Source organism: Carassius auratus, unplaced genomic scaffold (genome assembly GCF_003368295.1).
Source record: "Carassius auratus strain Wakin unplaced genomic scaffold, ASM336829v1 scaf_tig00215035, whole genome shotgun sequence".
In the NCBI taxonomy this organism is placed as follows: domain Eukaryota; kingdom Metazoa; phylum Chordata; class Actinopteri; order Cypriniformes; family Cyprinidae; genus Carassius; species Carassius auratus.
This window is the reverse complement of record NW_020527913.1, coordinates 51,289-69,113: the sequence shown is the minus strand read 5'-3', so window position 1 is coordinate 69,113 and position 17,825 is coordinate 51,289. Positions and strand designations below refer to the sequence as shown.

The following is a 17,825-nucleotide window of genomic DNA, read 5'->3' as shown; positions in this document are numbered from 1 at the left end:
ATCTTAAAGCAACTGGTATTACCAGGGGGTCTCCCATCCAATTACTAACCAGGCCCAAACCTGCTTAGCTTCCGAGCTCAGACATGATCTGGCATAGACAAGGGTGGTATGGCCATAAACGAAGACTGCTGCAAAGAGAGCTATTTAAAGATCAGCCAATCTAATATAAGTAGGAAAGAAAACCCTAAAGCTTAAAGCACCTGGTATTCCCAGGCGGTCTCCCATCCAAGCACTAACCAGGCCAATACCTGCTAAGATTAAGAGATCGGGCATTGACTCTTTTTTTTTTTTTTTTTAAGATTATTATATAATTAGTAATAAATTTCCAATAATATTAGAGCACCTGGTTTTCCGAGGCGGTCTCCCATCCAAACACTAAACAGGTCCATAGCTGCTAAGATTCAAAGATTGGGCATTGACTCTTTTTGTTTCAAGATAATTATATAATTAGTACAAATTTCCAAAAATATTACAGCAACTGGTATTCCGAGGCGGTCTCCCATCCAAGCACTAAACAGGTCCATACCTCCTAAGATTCAAAGATTGGGCATTTACTCTTTTTTTTTTTTTTGTTGCAAGATTATTATGTAATTAGTAAAAATTGCCAAAAATATTACAGCAACTGGTATTTCCCGGCCGTCTTCCATCCAAGTACTAACCAGGCAAAACCTGCTATTATTGACTTTTTTTTTTTTTTTCAAGATTATTATATAATTTGTGAAAAATTTCCAAAAATCTTAAAGCAACTGGTATTACCAGGGTGTCTCCCATCCAATTACTAACCAGGCCCATACCTGCTAAGATTCAGATATGGGGCATTGACTCCTTTCTTTTTGTCTTGCAAGATTATTATATAATTTGTGAAAAATTTCCAAAAATCTTAAAGCAACTGGTATTACCAGGGGGTCTGCCATCCAATTACTAACCAGGCCGAAACCTGCTTAGTTTCCGAGCTCAGACATGATCTGGCATAGCCAGGGTGGAATGGCCATAAGCGAAGACTGCTGCAAAGAGAGAGCTATTTAAAGATCAGCCAATCTAATCGCCGGTACATTATACAGGACCAAACCTGCTTAGCTTCCGAGAGCAGACGAGATCAGGCATAGCCAGGTTGTTACGGTCGCAAGCGAAGGATACTGCAAAGAGAAGACTATTTAAAGATCAGCCAATCAAATCGCCCATACATTATATAAGTAGGAATGAAAATCCAAAAGCTTACAGCACCTGGTATTCCGAGGCGGTCTCCAATCCAAGCACTAACCAGGCCAATACCTGCTAAGATTAAGAGATCGGGCATTGGCTCTTTTTTTTAAAGATTATTATATAATTAGTAATAAATTTCCAATAATATTAGAGCACCTGGTATTACCAGGGGGTCTCCCATCCAAACACTACACAGGTCAATGACTGCTAAGATTCAAAGATTGGGCATTCACTCTTTTTTTTTTCAAGATTATTATATAATTTGTGAAAAATTTACAAAAATCTTAAAGCAACTGGTATTACCAGGGGGTCTCCCATCCAATTACTAACCAGGCCCAAACCTGCTTAGCTTCCGAGCTCAGACATGATCTGGCATAGCCAGGGTGGTATGGCCATAAGCGAAGACTGCTGCAAAGAGAGAGCTATTTAAAGATCAGTCAATCTAATCGCCGGTACATTATATAAGTAGGAAAGAAAACCCTAAAGCTTAAAGCACCTGGTATTCCCAGGCGGTCTCCCATCCAAGCACTAACCAGGCCAATACCTGCTAAGATTAAGAGATCGGGCATTGACTCTTTTTTTTTTTTTTTTTTTTTAAAGATTATTATATAATTAGTAATGAATTTCCAATAATATTAGAGCACCTGGTTTTCCGAGGCGGTCTCCCATCCAAACACTAAACAGGTCCATAGCTGCTAAGATTCAAAGATTGGGCATTGACTCTTTTTGTTTCAAGATAATTATATAATTAGTACAAATTTCCAAAAATATTACAGCAACTGGTATTCCGAGGCGGTCTCCCATCCAAGCACTAAACAGGTCCATACCTCCTAAGATTCAAAGATTGGGCATTTACTCTTTTTTTTTTTTTTGTTGCAAGATTATTATGTAATTAGTAAAAATTGCCAAAAATATTACAGCAACTGGTATTTCCCGGCCGTCTTCCATCCAAGTACTAACCAGGCAAAACCTGCTATTATTCAGAGATCGGGCATTGACTTTTTTTTTTTTTTCAAGATTATTATATAATTTGTGAAAAATTTCCAAAAATCTTAAAGCAACTGGTATTACCAGGGTGTCTCCCATCCAATTACTAACCAGGCCCATACCTGCTAAGATTCAGATATGGGGCATTGACTCCTTTCTTTTTTTCTTGCAAGATTATTATATAATTTGTGAAAAATTTCCAAAAATCTTAAAGCAACTGGTATTACCAGGGGGTCTGCCATCCAATTACTAACCAGGCCGAAACCTGCTTAGTTTCCGAGCTCAGACATGATCTGGCATAGCCAGGGTGGAATGGCCATAAGCGAAGACTGCTGCAAAGAGAGAGCTATTTAAAGATCAGCCAATCTAATCGCCGGTACATTATACAGGACCAAACCTGCTTAGCTTCCGAGAGCAGACGAGATCAGGCATAGCCAGGTTGTTACGGTCGCAAGCGAAGGATACTGCAAAGAGAAGACTATTTAAAGATCAGCCAATCAAATCGCCCATACATTATATAAGTAGGAATGAAAATCCAAAAGCTTACAGCACCTGGTATTCCGAGGCGGTCTCCCATCCAAGCACTAACCAGGCCAATACCTGCTAAGATTAAGAGATCGGGCATTGGCTCTTTTTTTTAAAGATTATTATATAATTAGTAATAAATTTCCAATAATATTAGAGCACCTGGTATTACCAGGGGGTCTCCCATCCAAACACTACACAGGTCAATGACTGCTAAGATTCAAAGATTGGGCATTCACTCTTTTTTTTTTCAAGATTATTATATAATTTGTGAAAAATTTACAAAAATCTTAAAGCAACTGGTATTACCAGGGGGTCTCCCATCCAATTACTAACCAGGCCCAAACCTGCTTAGCTTCCGAGCTCAGACATGATCTGGCATAGCCAGGGTGGTATGGCCATAAGCGAAGACTGCTGCAAAGAGAGAGCTATTTAAAGATCAGTCAATCTAATCGCCGGTACATTATATAAGTAGGAAAGAAAACCCTAAAGCTTAAAGCACCTGGTATTCCCAGGCGGTCTCCCATCCAAGCACTAACCAGGCCAATACCTGCTAAGATTAAGAGATCGGGCATTGACTCTTTTTTTTTTTTTTTTTAAGATTATTATATAATTAGTAATAAATTTCCAATAATATTAGAGCACCTGGTATTCCGAGGCGGTCTCCCATCCAGACACTAAACAGGTCCATGACTGCTAAGATTCAAAGAATGGGCATTGACTCTTTTTTTTTTCAAGATTATTATATAATTTGTGAAAAATTTACAAAAATCTTAAAGCAACTGGTATTACCAGGGGGTCTCCCATCCAATTACTAACCAGGCCCAAACCTGCTTAGCTTCCGAGCTCAGACATGATCTGGCATAGACAGGATGGTATGGCCATAAGCGAAGACTGCTGCAAAGAGAGAGCTATTTAAAGATCAGCCAATCTAATATAAGTAGGAAAGAAAACCCTAAAGCTTAAAGCACCTGGTATTCCCAGGCGGTCTCCCATCCAAGCACTAACCAGGCCAATACCTGCTAAGATTAAGAGATCGGGCATTGACTCTTTTTTTTTTTTTTTTTTTTTTAAAGATTATTATATAATTAGTAATGAATTTCCAATAATATTAGAGCACCTGGTTTTCCGAGGCGGTCTCCCATCCAAACACTAAACAGGTCCATAGCTGCTAAGATTCAAAGATTGGGCATTGACTCTTTTTGTTTCAAGATAATTATATAATTAGTACAAATTTCCAAAAATATTACAGCAACTGGTATTCCGAGGCGGTCTCCCATCCAAGCACTAAACAGGTCCATACCTCCTAAGATTCAAAGATTGGGCATTTACTCTTTTTTTTTTTTTTGTTGCAAGATTATTATGTAATTAGTAAAAATTGCCAAAAATATTACAGCAACTGGTATTTCCCGGCCGTCTTCCATCCAAGTACTAACCAGGCAAAACCTGCTATTATTCAGAGATCGGGCATTGACTTTTTTTTTTTTTTCAAGATTATTATATAATTTGTGAAAAATTTCCAAAAATCTTAAAGCAACTGGTATTACCAGGGTGTCTCCCATCCAATTACTAACCAGGCCCATACCTGCTAAGATTCAGATATGGGGCATTGACTCCTTTCTTTTTTTCTTGCAAGATTATTATATAATTTGTGAAAAATTTCCAAAAATCTTAAAGCAACTGGTATTACCAGGGGGTCTGCCATCCAATTACTAACCAGGCCGAAACCTGCTTAGTTTCCGAGCTCAGACATGATCTGGCATAGCCAGGGTGGAATGGCCATAAGCGAAGACTGCTGCAAAGAGAGAGCTATTTAAAGATCAGCCAATCTAATCGCCGGTACATTATACAGGACCAAACCTGCTTAGCTTCCGAGAGCAGACGAGATCAGGCATAGCCAGGTTGTTACGGTCGCAAGCGAAGGATACTGCAAAGAGAAGACTATTTAAAGATCAGCCAATCAAATCGCCCATACATTATATAAGTAGGAATGAAAATCCAAAAGCTTACAGCACCTGGTATTCCGAGGCGGTCTCCCATCCAAGCACTAACCAGGCCAATACCTGCTAAGATTAAGAGATCGGGCATTGGCTCTTTTTTTTAAGATTATTATATAATTAGTAATAAATTTCCAATAATATTAGAGCACCTGGTATTACCAGGGGGTCTCCCATCCAAACACTACACAGGTCAATGACTGCTAAGATTCAAAGAATGGGCATTCACTCTTTTTTTTTTCAAGATTATTATATAATTTGTGAAAAATTTACAAAAATCTTAAAGCAACTGGTATTACCAGGGGGTCTCCCATCCAATTACTAACCAGGCCCAAACCTGCTTAGCTTCCGAGCTCAGACATGATCTGGCATAGCCAGGGTGGTATGGCCATAAGCGAAGACTGCTGCAAAGAGAGAGCTATTTAAAGATCAGTCAATCTAATCGCCGGTACATTATATAAGTAGGAAAGAAAACCCTAAAGCTTAAAGCACCTGGTATTCCCAGGCGGTCTCCCATCCAAGCACTAACCAGGCCAATACCTGCTAAGATTAAGAGATCGGGCATTGACTCTTTTTTTTTTTTTTTTAAGATTATTATATAATTAGTAATAAATTTCCAATAATATTAGAGCACCTGGTATTCCGAGGCGGTCTCCCATCCAGACACTAAACAGGTCCATGACTGCTAAGATTCAAAGAATGGGCATTGACTCTTTTTTTTTCAAGATTATTATATAATTTGTGAAAAATTTACAAAAATCTTAAAGCAACTGGTATTACCAGGGGGTCTCCCATCCAATTACTAACCAGGCCCAAACCTGCTTAGCTTCCGAGCTCAGACATGATCTGGCATAGACAGGATGGTATGGCCATAAGCGAAGACTGCTGCAAAGAGAGAGCTATTTAAAGATCAGCCAATCTAATATAAGTAGGAAAGAAAACCCTAAAGCTTAAAGCACCTGGTATTCCCAGGCGGTCTCCCATCCAAGCACTAACCAGGCCAATACCTGCTAAGATTAAGAGATCGGGCATTGACTCTTTTTTTTTTTTTTTTTTTTTTTAAAGATTATTATATAATTAGTAATGAATTTCCAATAATATTAGAGCACCTGGTTTTCCGAGGCGGTCTCCCATCCAAACACTAAACAGGTCCATAGCTGCTAAGATTCAAAGATTGGGCATTGACTCTTTTTGTTTCAAGATAATTATATAATTAGTACAAATTTCCAAAAATATTACAGCAACTGGTATTCCGAGGCGGTCTCCCATCCAAGCACTAAACAGGTCCATACCTCCTAAGATTCAAAGATTGGGCATTTACTCTTTTTTTTTTTTTTGTTGCAAGATTATTATGTAATTAGTAAAAATTGCCAAAAATATTACAGCAACTGGTATTTCCCGGCCGTCTTCCATCCAAGTACTAACCAGGCAAAACCTGCTATTATTCAGAGATCGGGCATTGACTTTTTTTTTTTTTTTCAAGATTATTATATAATTTGTGAAAAATTTCCAAAAATCTTAAAGCAACTGGTATTACCAGGGTGTCTCCCATCCAATTACTAACCAGGCCCATACCTGCTAAGATTCAGATATGGGGCATTGACTCCTTTCTTTTTTTCTTGCAAGATTATTATATAATTTGTGAAAAATTTCCAAAAATCTTAAAGCAACTGGTATTACCAGGGGGTCTGCCATCCAATTACTAACCAGGCCGAAACCTGCTTAGTTTCCGAGCTCAGACATGATCTGGCATAGCCAGGGTGGAATGGCCATAAGCGAAGACTGCTGCAAAGAGAGAGCTATTTAAAGATCAGCCAATCTAATCGCCGGTACATTATACAGGACCAAACCTGCTTAGCTTCCGAGAGCAGACGAGATCAGGCATAGCCAGGTTGTTACGGTCGCAAGCGAAGGATACTGCAAAGAGAAGACTATTTAAAGATCAGCCAATCAAATCGCCCATACATTATATAAGTAGGAATGAAAATCCAAAAGCTTACAGCACCTGGTATTCCGAGGCGGTCTCCCATCCAAGCACTAACCAGGCCAATACCTGCTAAGATTAAGAGATCGGGCATTGGCTCTTTTTTTTAAAGATTATTATATAATTAGTAATAAATTTCCAATAATATTAGAGCACCTGGTATTACCAGGGGGTCTCCCATCCAAACACTACACAGGTCAATGACTGCTAAGATTCAAAGATTGGGCATTCACTCTTTTTTTTTTCAAGATTATTATATAATTTGTGAAAAATTTACAAAAATCTTAAAGCAACTGGTATTACCAGGGGGTCTCCCATCCAATTACTAACCAGGCCCAAACCTGCTTAGCTTCCGAGCTCAGACATGATCTGGCATAGCCAGGGTGGTATGGCCATAAGCGAAGACTGCTGCAAAGAGAGAGCTATTTAAAGATCAGTCAATCTAATCGCCGGTACATTATATAAGTAGGAAAGAAAACCCTAAAGCTTAAAGCACCTGGTATTCCCAGGCGGTCTCCCATCCAAGCACTAACCAGGCCAATACCTGCTAAGATTAAGAGATCGGGCATTGACTCTTTTTTTTTTTTTTTTTAAGATTATTATATAATTAGTAATAAATTTCCAATAATATTAGAGCACCTGGTATTCCGAGGCGGTCTCCCATCCAGACACTAAACAGGTCCATGACTGCTAAGATTCAAAGAATGGGCATTGACTCTTTTTTTTTTCAAGATTATTATATAATTTGTGAAAAATTTACAAAAATCTTAAAGCAACTGGTATTACCAGGGGGTCTCCCATCCAATTACTAACCAGGCCCAAACCTGCTTAGCTTCCGAGCTCAGACATGATCTGGCATAGACAGGATGGTATGGCCATAAGCGAAGACTGCTGCAAAGAGAGAGCTATTTAAAGATCAGCCAATCTAATATAAGTAGGAAAGAAAACCCTAAAGCTTAAAGCACCTGGTATTCCCAGGCGGTCTCCCATCCAAGCACTAACCAGGCCAATACCTGCTAAGATTAAGAGATCGGGCATTGACTCTTTTTTTTTTTTTTTTTTTTAAAGATTATTATATAATTAGTAATGAATTTCCAATAATATTAGAGCACCTGGTTTTCCGAGGCGGTCTCCCATCCAAACACTAAACAGGTCCATAGCTGCTAAGATTCAAAGATTGGGCATTGACTCTTTTTGTTTCAAGATAATTATATAATTAGTACAAATTTCCAAAAATATTACAGCAACTGGTATTCCGAGGCGGTCTCCCATCCAAGCACTAAACAGGTCCATACCTCCTAAGATTCAAAGATTGGGCATTTACTCTTTTTTTTTTTTTGTTGCAAGATTATTATGTAATTAGTAAAAATTGCCAAAAATATTACAGCAACTGGTATTTCCCGGCCGTCTTCCATCCAAGTACTAACCAGGCAAAACCTGCTATTATTCAGAGATCGGGCATTGACTTTTTTTTTTTTTTTCAAGATTATTATATAATTTGTGAAAAATTTCCAAAAATCTTAAAGCAACTGGTATTACCAGGGTGTCTCCCATCCAATTACTAACCAGGCCCATACCTGCTAAGATTCAGATATGGGGCATTGACTCCTTTCTTTTTTTCTTGCAAGATTATTATATAATTTGTGAAAAATTTCCAAAAATCTTAAAGCAACTGGTATTACCAGGGGGTCTGCCATCCAATTACTAACCAGGCCGAAACCTGCTTAGTTTCCGAGCTCAGACATGATCTGGCATAGCCAGGGTGGAATGGCCATAAGCGAAGACTGCTGCAAAGAGAGAGCTATTTAAAGATCAGCCAATCTAATCGCCGGTACATTATACAGGACCAAACCTGCTTAGCTTCCGAGAGCAGACGAGATCAGGCATAGCCAGGTTGTTACGGTCGCAAGCGAAGGATACTGCAAAGAGAAGACTATTTAAAGATCAGCCAATCAAATCGCCCATACATTATATAAGTAGGAATGAAAATCCAAAAGCTTACAGCACCTGGTATTCCGAGGCGGTCTCCCATCCAAGCACTAACCAGGCCAATACCTGCTAAGATTAAGAGATCGGGCATTGGCTCTTTTTTTTAAGATTATTATATAATTAGTAATAAATTTCCAATAATATTAGAGCACCTGGTATTACCAGGGGGTCTCCCATCCAAACACTACACAGGTCAATGACTGCTAAGATTCAAAGAATGGGCATTCACTCTTTTTTTTTTCAAGATTATTATATAATTTGTGAAAAATTTACAAAAATCTTAAAGCAACTGGTATTACCAGGGGGTCTCCCATCCAATTACTAACCAGGCCCCAAACCTGCTTAGCTTCCGAGCTCAGACATGATCTGGCATAGCCAGGGTGGTATGGCCATAAGCGAAGACTGCTGCAAGAGAGAGCTATTTAAAGATCAGTCAATCTAATCGCCGGTACATTATATAAGTAGGAAAGAAAACCCTAAAGCTTAAAGCACCTGGTATTCCCAGGCGGTCTCCCATCCAAGCACTAACCAGGCCAATACCTGCTAAGATTAAGAGATCGGGCATTGACTCTTTTTTTTTTTTTTTTTTAAGATTATTATATAATTAGTAATAAATTTCCAATAATATTAGAGCACCTGGTATTCCGAGGCGGTCTCCCATCCAGAACAATTATATAATTAGTAATAATTTCCAATAATATTAGAGCACCTGGTTATTACCAGGGGGTCTCCCATCCAAACACTACACAGGTCAATGACTGCTAAGATTCAAAGATTGGGCATTCACTCTTTTTTTTTTCAAGATTATTATATAATTTGTGAAAAATTTACAAAAATCTTAAAGCAACTGGTATTACCAGGGGGTCTCCCATCCAATTACTAACCAGGCCCAAACCTGCTTAGCTTCCGAGCTCAGACATGATCTGCATAGCCAGGGTGGTATGGCCATAAGCGAAGACTGCTGCAAAGACAGAGCTATTTAAAGATCAGTCAATCTAATCGCCGGTACATTATATAAGTAGGAAAGAAAAACCCTAAAGCTTAAAGCACTGGTATTCCCAGGCGGTCTCCCATCCAAGCACTAACCAGGCCAATACCTGCTAAGATTAAGAGATCGGGCATTGACTCTTTTTTTTTTTTTTAAGATTATTATATAATTAGTAATAAATTTCCAATAATATTAGAGCACCTGGTATTCCGAGGCGGTCTCCCATCCAGACACTAAACAGGTCCATACTGCTAAGATTCAAAGAATGGGCATTGACTCTTTTTTTTTTCAAGATTATTATATAATTTGTGAAAAATTTACAAAAATCTTAAAGCAACTGGTATTACCAGGGGGTCTCCCATCCAATTACTAACCAGGCCCAAACCTGCTTAGCTTTCCGAGCATCAGACATGATCTGGCATAGCCAGGGTGGTATAGGCCATAAGCGAAGACTGCTGCAAAGAGAGAGCTATTTAAAGATCAGCCAATCTAATATAAGTAGGAAAGAAAACCCTAAAGCTTAAAGCACCTGGTATTCCAGGCGGTCTCCCATCCAAGCACTAACCAGGCCAATACCTGCTAAGATTAAGAGATCGGGCATTGACTCTTTTTTTTTTTTTTTTTTTTAAGATTATTATATAATTAGTAATAAATTTCCAATAATATTAGAGCACCTGGTATTAATTAGGGGGTCTCCCATTCCAAGTAATAGAGCACCTGGTTAAGGGGTCCCATCCAACAGGTTCAATGGACTTGCTAAGATTCAAGAATGGGCATTCACTCTTTTTTTTTTCAAGATTATTATATAATTTGTGAAAAATTTGACAAAATCGTTTAAAGCAACTGGTGATTACCAGCGGCGTCTCCCCATCCCCAAATTACTAACCAGGCCCAAACCCTGCTTAGCTTCCGAGGCTCAGACATGATTCTTGGGCATAGCCAGTGGTGTATGGCCATAAGCGAAGGAACTGCCTGCAAAGAGAGAGCTATTTTAAAGATCAGTCATCTAATCCGCCGGTACATTATATTAAGTAGGAAAGAAAACCCTTAAAGCTTAAAGCACCTGGTATTCCCAGGCGGTCTCCCATCCAAGCACTAACCAGGCCAATACCTGCTAAGATTAAGAGATCGGGCATTGACTCTTTTTTTTTTTTTTTTAAGATTATTATATAATTAGTAATAAATTTCCAATAATATTAGAGCACCTGGTATTCCGAGGCGGTCTCCCATCCAGACACTAAACAGGTCCATGACTGCTAAGATTCAAAGATTGGGCATTGACTCTTTTTTTTTTCAAGATTATTATATAATTTGTGAAAAATTTACAAAAATCTTAAAGCAACTGGTATTACCAGGGGGTCTCCCATCCAATTACTAACCAGGCCCAACCTGCTTAGCTTCCGAGCTCAGACATGATCTGGCATAGAGGGTGGTATGGCCATAAGCGAAGACTGCTGCAAAGAGAGAGCTATTTAAAGATCAGCCAATCTAATATAAGTAGGAAAGAAAACCCTAAAGCTTAATTTTTTTTAAGATTATATATAATTAGTAATAAATTTCCAATAATATTAGAGCACCTGGTATTCCGAGGCGGGTCTCCCATCCAACACTACACAGGTCCAATGACTGCTAAGATTCAAAGAATGGGCATTGACTCTTTTTTTTTTCAAGATTATTATATAATTTGTGAAAAATTTACAAAAATCTTAAAGCAACTGGTATTACCAGGGGTCTCCCATCCAATTACTAACCAGGCCCAAACCTGCTTAGCTTCCGAGCTCAGACATGATCTGGCATAGCCAGGGTGGTATGGCCATAAGCGAAGACTGCTGCAAAGAGAGAGCTATTTAAAGATCAGCATCAATCCCGGTAATATTAAGTAGGAAAGAAAACCCTAAAGCTTAAAGCACCTGGTATTCCCAGGCGGTCTCCCATCCAAGCACTAACCAGGCCAATACCTGCTAAGATTAAGAGATCGGGCATTGACTCTTTTTTTTTTTTTTTTTTTAAGATTATTATATAATTAGTAATAAATTTCCAATAATATTAGAGCACCTGGTATTCCGAGGCGGTCTCCCATCCAGACACTAAACAGGTCCATGACTGCTAAGATTCAAAGAATGGGCATTGACTCTTTTTTTTTCAAGATTATTATATAATTTGTGAAAAATTTACAAAAATCTTAAAGCAACTGGTATTACCAGGGGGTCTCCCATCCAATTACTAAACAGGCCCAAACCTGCTTAGCTTCCGAGCTCAGACATGATCTGGCATAGACAGGATGGTATGGCCATAAGCGAAGACTGCTGCAAAGAGAGAGCTATTTAAAGATCAGCCAATCTAATATAAGTAGGAAAGAAAACCCTAAAGCTTAAAGCACCTGGTATTCCCAGGCGGTCTCCCATCCAAGCACTAACCAGGCCAATACCTGCTAAGATTAAGAGATCGGGCATTGACTCTTTTTTTTTTTTTTTTTTTAAAGATTATTATATAATTAGTAATGAATTTCCAATAATATTAGAGCACCTCGGTTTTCCGAGGCGGTCTCCCATCCAAACACTAAACAGGTCCATAGCTGCTAAGATTCAAAGATTGGGCATTGACTCTTTTTGTTTCAAGATAATTATATAATTAGTACAAATTTCCAAAATATTACAGCAACTGGTATTCCGAGGCGGTCTCCCATCCAAGCACTAAACAGGTCCATACCTCCTAAGATTCAAAGATTGGGCATTTACTCTTTTTTTTTTTTTTGTTGCAAGATTATTATGTAATTAGTAAAAATTGCCAAAAATATTACAGCAACTGGTATTTCCCGGCCGTCTTCCATCCAAGTACTAACCAGGCAAAACCTGCTATTATTCAGAGATCGGGCATTGACTTTTTTTTTTTTTTCAAGATTATTATATAATTTGTGAAAAATTTCCAAAAATCTTAAAGCAACTGGTATTACCAGGGTGTCTCCCATCCAATTACTAACCAGGCCCATACCTGCTAAGATTCAGATATGGGGCATTGACTCCTTTCTTTTTTTCTTGCAAGATTATTATATAATTTGTGAAAAATTTCCAAAAATCTTAAAGCAACTGGTATTACCAGGGGGTCTGCCATCCAATTACTAACCAGGCCGAAACCTGCTTAGTTTCCGAGCTCAGACATGATCTGGCATAGCCAGGGTGGAATGGCCATAAGCGAAGACTGCTGCAAAGAGAGAGCTATTTAAAGATCAGCCAATCTAATCGCCGGTACATTATACAGGACCAAACCTGCTTAGCTTCCGAGAGCAGACGAGATCAGGCATAGCCAGGTTGTTACGGTCGCAAGCGAAGGATACTGCAAAGAGAAGACTATTTAAAGATCAGCCAATCAAATCGCCCATACATTATATAAGTAGGAATGAAAATCCAAAAGCTTACAGCACCTGGTATTCCGAGGCGGTCTCCCATCCAAGCACTAACCAGGCCAATACCTGCTAAGATTAAGAGATCGGGCATTGGCTCTTTTTTTTAAGATTATTATATAATTAGTAATAAATTTCCAATAATATTAGAGCACCTGGTATTACCAGGGGGTCTCCCATCCAAACACTACACAGGTCAATGACTGCTAAGATTCAAAGATTGGGCATTCACTCTTTTTTTTTCAAGATTATTATATAATTTGTGAAAAATTTACAAAAATCTTAAAGCAACTGGTATTACCAGGGGGTCTCCCATCCAATTACTAACCAGGCCCAAACCTGCTTAGCTTCCGAGCTCAGACATGATCTGGCATAGCCAGGGTGGTATGGCCATAAGCGAAGACTGCTGCAAAGAGAGAGCTATTTAAAGATCAGTCAATCTAATCGCCGGTACATTATATAAGTAGGAAAGAAAACCCTAAAGCTTTAAAGCACCTGGTATTCCCAGGCGGTCTCCCATCCAAGCACTAACCAGGCCAATACCTGCTAAGATTAAGAGATCGGGCATTGACTCTTTTTTTTTTTTTTTTAAGATTATTATATAATTAGTAATAAATTTCCAATAATATTAGAGCACCTGGTATTCCGAGGCGGTCTCCCATCCAGACACTAAACAGGTCCATGACTGCTAAGATTCAAAGAATGGGCATTGACTCTTTTTTTTTCAAGATTATTATATAATTTGTGAAAAATTTACAAAAATCTTAAAGCAACTGGTATTACCAGGGGGTCTCCCATCCAATTACTAACCAGGCCCAAACCTGCTTAGCTTCCGAGCTCAGACATGATCTGGCATAGACAGGGATGGTATGGCCATAAGCGAAGACTGCTGCAAAGAGAGAGCTATTTAAAGATCAGCCAATCTAATATAAGTAGGAAAGAAAACCCTAAAGCTTAAAGCACCTGGTATTCCCAGGCGGTCTCCCATCCAAGCACTAACCAGGCCAATACCTGCTAAGATTAAGAGATCGGGCATTGACTCTTTTTTTTTTTTTTTTTTTTTTAAAGATTATTATATAATTAGTAATGAATTTCCAATAATATTAGAGCACCTCGTTTTCCGAGGCGGTCTCCCATCCAAACACTAAAACAGGTCCATAGCTGCTAAGATTCAAAGATTGGGCATTGACTCTTTTTGTTTCAAGATAATTATATAATTAGTACAAATTTCCAAAAATATTACAGCAACTGGTATTCCGAGGCGGTCTCCCATCCAAGCACTAAACAGGTCCATACCTCCTAAGATTCAAAGATTGGGCATTTACTCTTTTTTTTTTTTTTGTTGCAAGATTATTATGTAATTAGTAAAAATTGCCAAAAATATTACAGCAACTGGTATTTCCCGGCCGTCTTCCATCCAAGTACTAACCAGGCAAAACCTGCTATTATTCAGAGATCGGGCATTGACTTTTTTTTTTTTTTTCAAGATTATTATATAATTTGTGAAAAATTTCCAAAAATCTTAAAGCAACTGGTATTACCAGGGTGTCTCCCATCCAATTACTAACCAGGCCCATACCTGCTAAGATTCAGATATGGGGCATTGACTCCTTTCTTTTTTTCTTGCAAGATTATTATATAATTTGTGAAAAATTTCCAAAAATCTTAAAGCAACTGGTATTACCAGGGGGTCTGCCATCCAATTACTAACCAGGCCGAAACCTGCTTAGTTTCCGAGCTCAGACATGATCTGGCATAGCCAGGGTGGAATGGCCATAAGCGAAGACTGCTGCAAAGAGAGAGCTATTTAAAGATCAGCCAATCTAATCGCCGGTACATTATACAGGACCAAACCTGCTTAGCTTCCGAGAGCAGACGAGATCAGGCATAGCCAGGTTGTTACGGTCGCAAGCGAAGGATACTGCAAAGAGAAGACTATTTAAAGATCAGCCAATCAAATCGCCCATACATTATATAAGTAGGAATGAAAATCCAAAAGCTTACAGCACCTGGTATTCCGAGGCGGTCTCCCATCCAAGCACTAACCAGGCCAATACCTGCTAAGATTAAGAGATCGGGCATTGGCTCTTTTTTTTTAAAGATTATTATATAATTAGTAATAAATTTCCAATAATATTAGAGCACCTGGTATTACCAGGGGGTCTCCCATCCAAACACTACACAGGTCAATGACTGCTAAGATTCAAAGATTGGGCATTCACTCTTTTTTTTTTCAAGATTATTATATAATTTGTGAAAAATTTACAAAAATCTTAAAGCAACTGGTATTACCAGGGGGTCTCCCATCCAATTACTAACCAGGCCCAAACCTGCTTAGCTTCCGAGCTCAGACATGATCTGGCATAGCCAGGGTGGTATGGCCATAAGCGAAGACTGCTGCAAAGAGAGAGCTATTTAAAGATCAGTCAATCTAATCGCCGGTACATTATATAAGTAGGAAAGAAAACCCTAAAGCTTAAAGCACCTGGTATTCCCAGGCGGTCTCCCATCCAAGCACTAACCAGGCCAATACCTGCTAAGATTAAGAGATCGGGCATTGACTCTTTTTTTTTTTTTTTTTAAGATTATTATATAATTAGTAATAAATTTCCAATAATATTAGAGCACCTGGTATTCCGAGGCGGTCTCCCATCCAGACACTAAACAGGTCCATGACTGCTAAGATTCAAAGAATGGGCATTGACTCTTTTTTTTTCAAGATTATTATATAATTTGTGAAAAATTTACAAAAATCTTAAAGCAACTGGTATTACCAGGGGGTCTCCCATCCAATTACTAACCAGGCCCAAACCTGCTTAGCTTCCGAGCTCAGACATGATCTGGCATAGACAGGATGGTATGGCCATAAGCGAAGACTGCTGCAAAGAGAGAGCTATTTAAAGATCAGCCAATCTAATATAAGTAGGAAAGAAAACCCTAAAGCTTAAAGCACCTGGTATTCCCAGGCGGTCTCCCATCCAAGCACTAACCAGGCCAATACCTGCTAAGATTAAGAGATCGGGCATTGACTCTTTTTTTTTTTTTTTTTTTTTTAAAGATTATTATATAATTAGTAATGAATTTCCAATAATATTAGAGCACCTGGTTTTCCGAGGCGGTCTCCCATCCAAACACTAAACAGGTCCATAGCTGCTAAGATTCAAAGATTGGGCATTGACTCTTTTTGTTTCAAGATAATTATATAATTAGTACAAATTTCCAAAAATATTACAGCAACTGGTATTCCGAGGCGGTCTCCCATCCAAGCACTAAACAGGTCCATACCTCCTAAGATTCAAAGATTGGGCATTTACTCTTTTTTTTTTTTTGTTGCAAGATTATTATGTAATTAGTAAAAATTGCCAAAAATATTACAGCAACTGGTATTTCCCGGCCGTCTTCCATCCAAGTACTAACCAGGCAAAACCTGCTATTATTCAGAGATCGGGCATTGACTTTTTTTTTTTTTTCAAGATTATTATATAATTTGTGAAAAATTTCCAAAAATCTTAAAGCAACTGGTATTACCAGGGTGTCTCCCATCCAATTACTAACCAGGCCCATACCTGCTAAGATTCAGATATGGGGCATTGACTCCTTTCTTTTTTTCTTGCAAGATTATTATATAATTTGTGAAAAATTTCCAAAAATCTTAAAGCAACTGGTATTACCAGGGGGTCTGCCATCCAATTACTAACCAGGCCGAAACCTGCTTAGTTTCCGAGCTCAGACATGATCTGGCATAGCCAGGGTGGAATGGCCATAAGCGAAGACTGCTGCAAAGAGAGAGCTATTTAAAGATCAGCCAATCTAATCGCCGGTACATTATACAGGACCAAACCTGCTTATCTTCCGAGAGCAGACGAGATCAGGCATAGCCAGGTTGTTACGGTCGCAAGCGAAGGATACTGCAAAGAGAAGACTATTTAAAGATCAGCCAATCAAATCGCCCATACATTATATAAGTAGGAATGAAAATCCAAAAGCTTACAGCACCTGGTATTCCGAGGCGGTCTCCCATCCAAGCACTAACCAGGCCAATACCTGCTAAGATTAAGAGATCGGGCATTGGCTCTTTTTTTTTAAGATTATTATATAATTAGTAATAAATTTCCAATAATATTAGAGCACCTGGTATTAACAGGGGGTCTCCCATCCAAACACTACACAGGTCAATGACTGCTAAGATTCAAAGAATGGGCATTCACTCTTTTTTTTTTTCAAGATTATTATATAATTTGTGAAAAATTTACAAAAATCTTAAAGCAACTGGTATTACCAGGGGGTCTCCCATCCAATTACTAACCAGGCCCAAACCTGCTTAGCTTCCGAGCTCAGACATGATCTGGCATAGCCAGGGTGGTATGGCCATAAGCGAAGACTGCTGCAAAGAGAGAGCTATTTAAAGATCAGTCAATCTAATCGCCGGTACATTATATAAGTAGGAAAGAAAACCCTAAAGCTTAAAGCACCTGGTATTCCCAGGCGGTCTCCCATCCAAGCACTAACCAGGCCAATACCTGCTAAGATTAAGAGATCGGGCATTGACTCTTTTTTTTTTTTTTTTTTTTTTTAAGATTATTATATAATTAGTAATAAATTTCCAATAATATTAGAGCACCTGGTTTTCCGAGGCGGTCTCCCATCCAAACACTAAACAGGTCCATAGCTGCTTAAGATTCAAAGATTGGGCATTGACTCTTTTTGTTTCAAGATAATTATATAATTAGTACAAATTTCCAAAAATATTAC

At 38.6% G+C, this 17,825-nt stretch overlaps 17 pseudogenes; all 17 read right to left on the bottom strand.

Annotated features, from left to right (window-relative positions):
• Nucleotides 1-120, bottom strand: LOC113093468 (uncharacterized; annotated as a pseudogene).
• A 1,364-nt stretch (nt 121-1,484) lies between these two features.
• LOC113093509 (uncharacterized) lies at nt 1,485-1,603 on the bottom strand (annotated as a pseudogene).
• Nucleotides 1,604-3,002: 1,399 nt separating this feature from the next.
• On the bottom strand, nt 3,003-3,121 carry LOC113093508 (uncharacterized; annotated as a pseudogene).
• Nucleotides 3,122-3,485: 364 nt separating this feature from the next.
• Nucleotides 3,486-3,604, bottom strand: LOC113093501 (uncharacterized; annotated as a pseudogene).
• A 1,385-nt stretch (nt 3,605-4,989) lies between these two features.
• Nucleotides 4,990-5,108, bottom strand: LOC113093507 (uncharacterized; annotated as a pseudogene).
• Nucleotides 5,109-5,470: 362 nt separating this feature from the next.
• On the bottom strand, nt 5,471-5,589 carry LOC113093489 (uncharacterized; annotated as a pseudogene).
• A 1,388-nt stretch (nt 5,590-6,977) lies between these two features.
• Nucleotides 6,978-7,096, bottom strand: LOC113093506 (uncharacterized; annotated as a pseudogene).
• Nucleotides 7,097-7,460: 364 nt separating this feature from the next.
• LOC113093478 (uncharacterized) lies at nt 7,461-7,579 on the bottom strand (annotated as a pseudogene).
• Nucleotides 7,580-8,962: 1,383 nt separating this feature from the next.
• On the bottom strand, nt 8,963-9,082 carry LOC113093452 (uncharacterized; annotated as a pseudogene).
• Nucleotides 9,083-9,520: 438 nt separating this feature from the next.
• On the bottom strand, nt 9,521-9,638 carry LOC113093467 (uncharacterized; annotated as a pseudogene).
• A 1,738-nt stretch (nt 9,639-11,376) lies between these two features.
• LOC113093455 (uncharacterized) lies at nt 11,377-11,494 on the bottom strand (annotated as a pseudogene).
• Nucleotides 11,495-11,852: 358 nt separating this feature from the next.
• On the bottom strand, nt 11,853-11,971 carry LOC113093511 (uncharacterized; annotated as a pseudogene).
• A 1,381-nt stretch (nt 11,972-13,352) lies between these two features.
• Nucleotides 13,353-13,471, bottom strand: LOC113093505 (uncharacterized; annotated as a pseudogene).
• A 363-nt stretch (nt 13,472-13,834) lies between these two features.
• On the bottom strand, nt 13,835-13,954 carry LOC113093459 (uncharacterized; annotated as a pseudogene).
• Nucleotides 13,955-15,343: 1,389 nt separating this feature from the next.
• LOC113093504 (uncharacterized) lies at nt 15,344-15,462 on the bottom strand (annotated as a pseudogene).
• A 363-nt stretch (nt 15,463-15,825) lies between these two features.
• On the bottom strand, nt 15,826-15,944 carry LOC113093441 (uncharacterized; annotated as a pseudogene).
• Nucleotides 15,945-17,330: 1,386 nt separating this feature from the next.
• Nucleotides 17,331-17,449, bottom strand: LOC113093503 (uncharacterized; annotated as a pseudogene).
• Nucleotides 17,450-17,825: the final 376 nt, after the last annotated feature.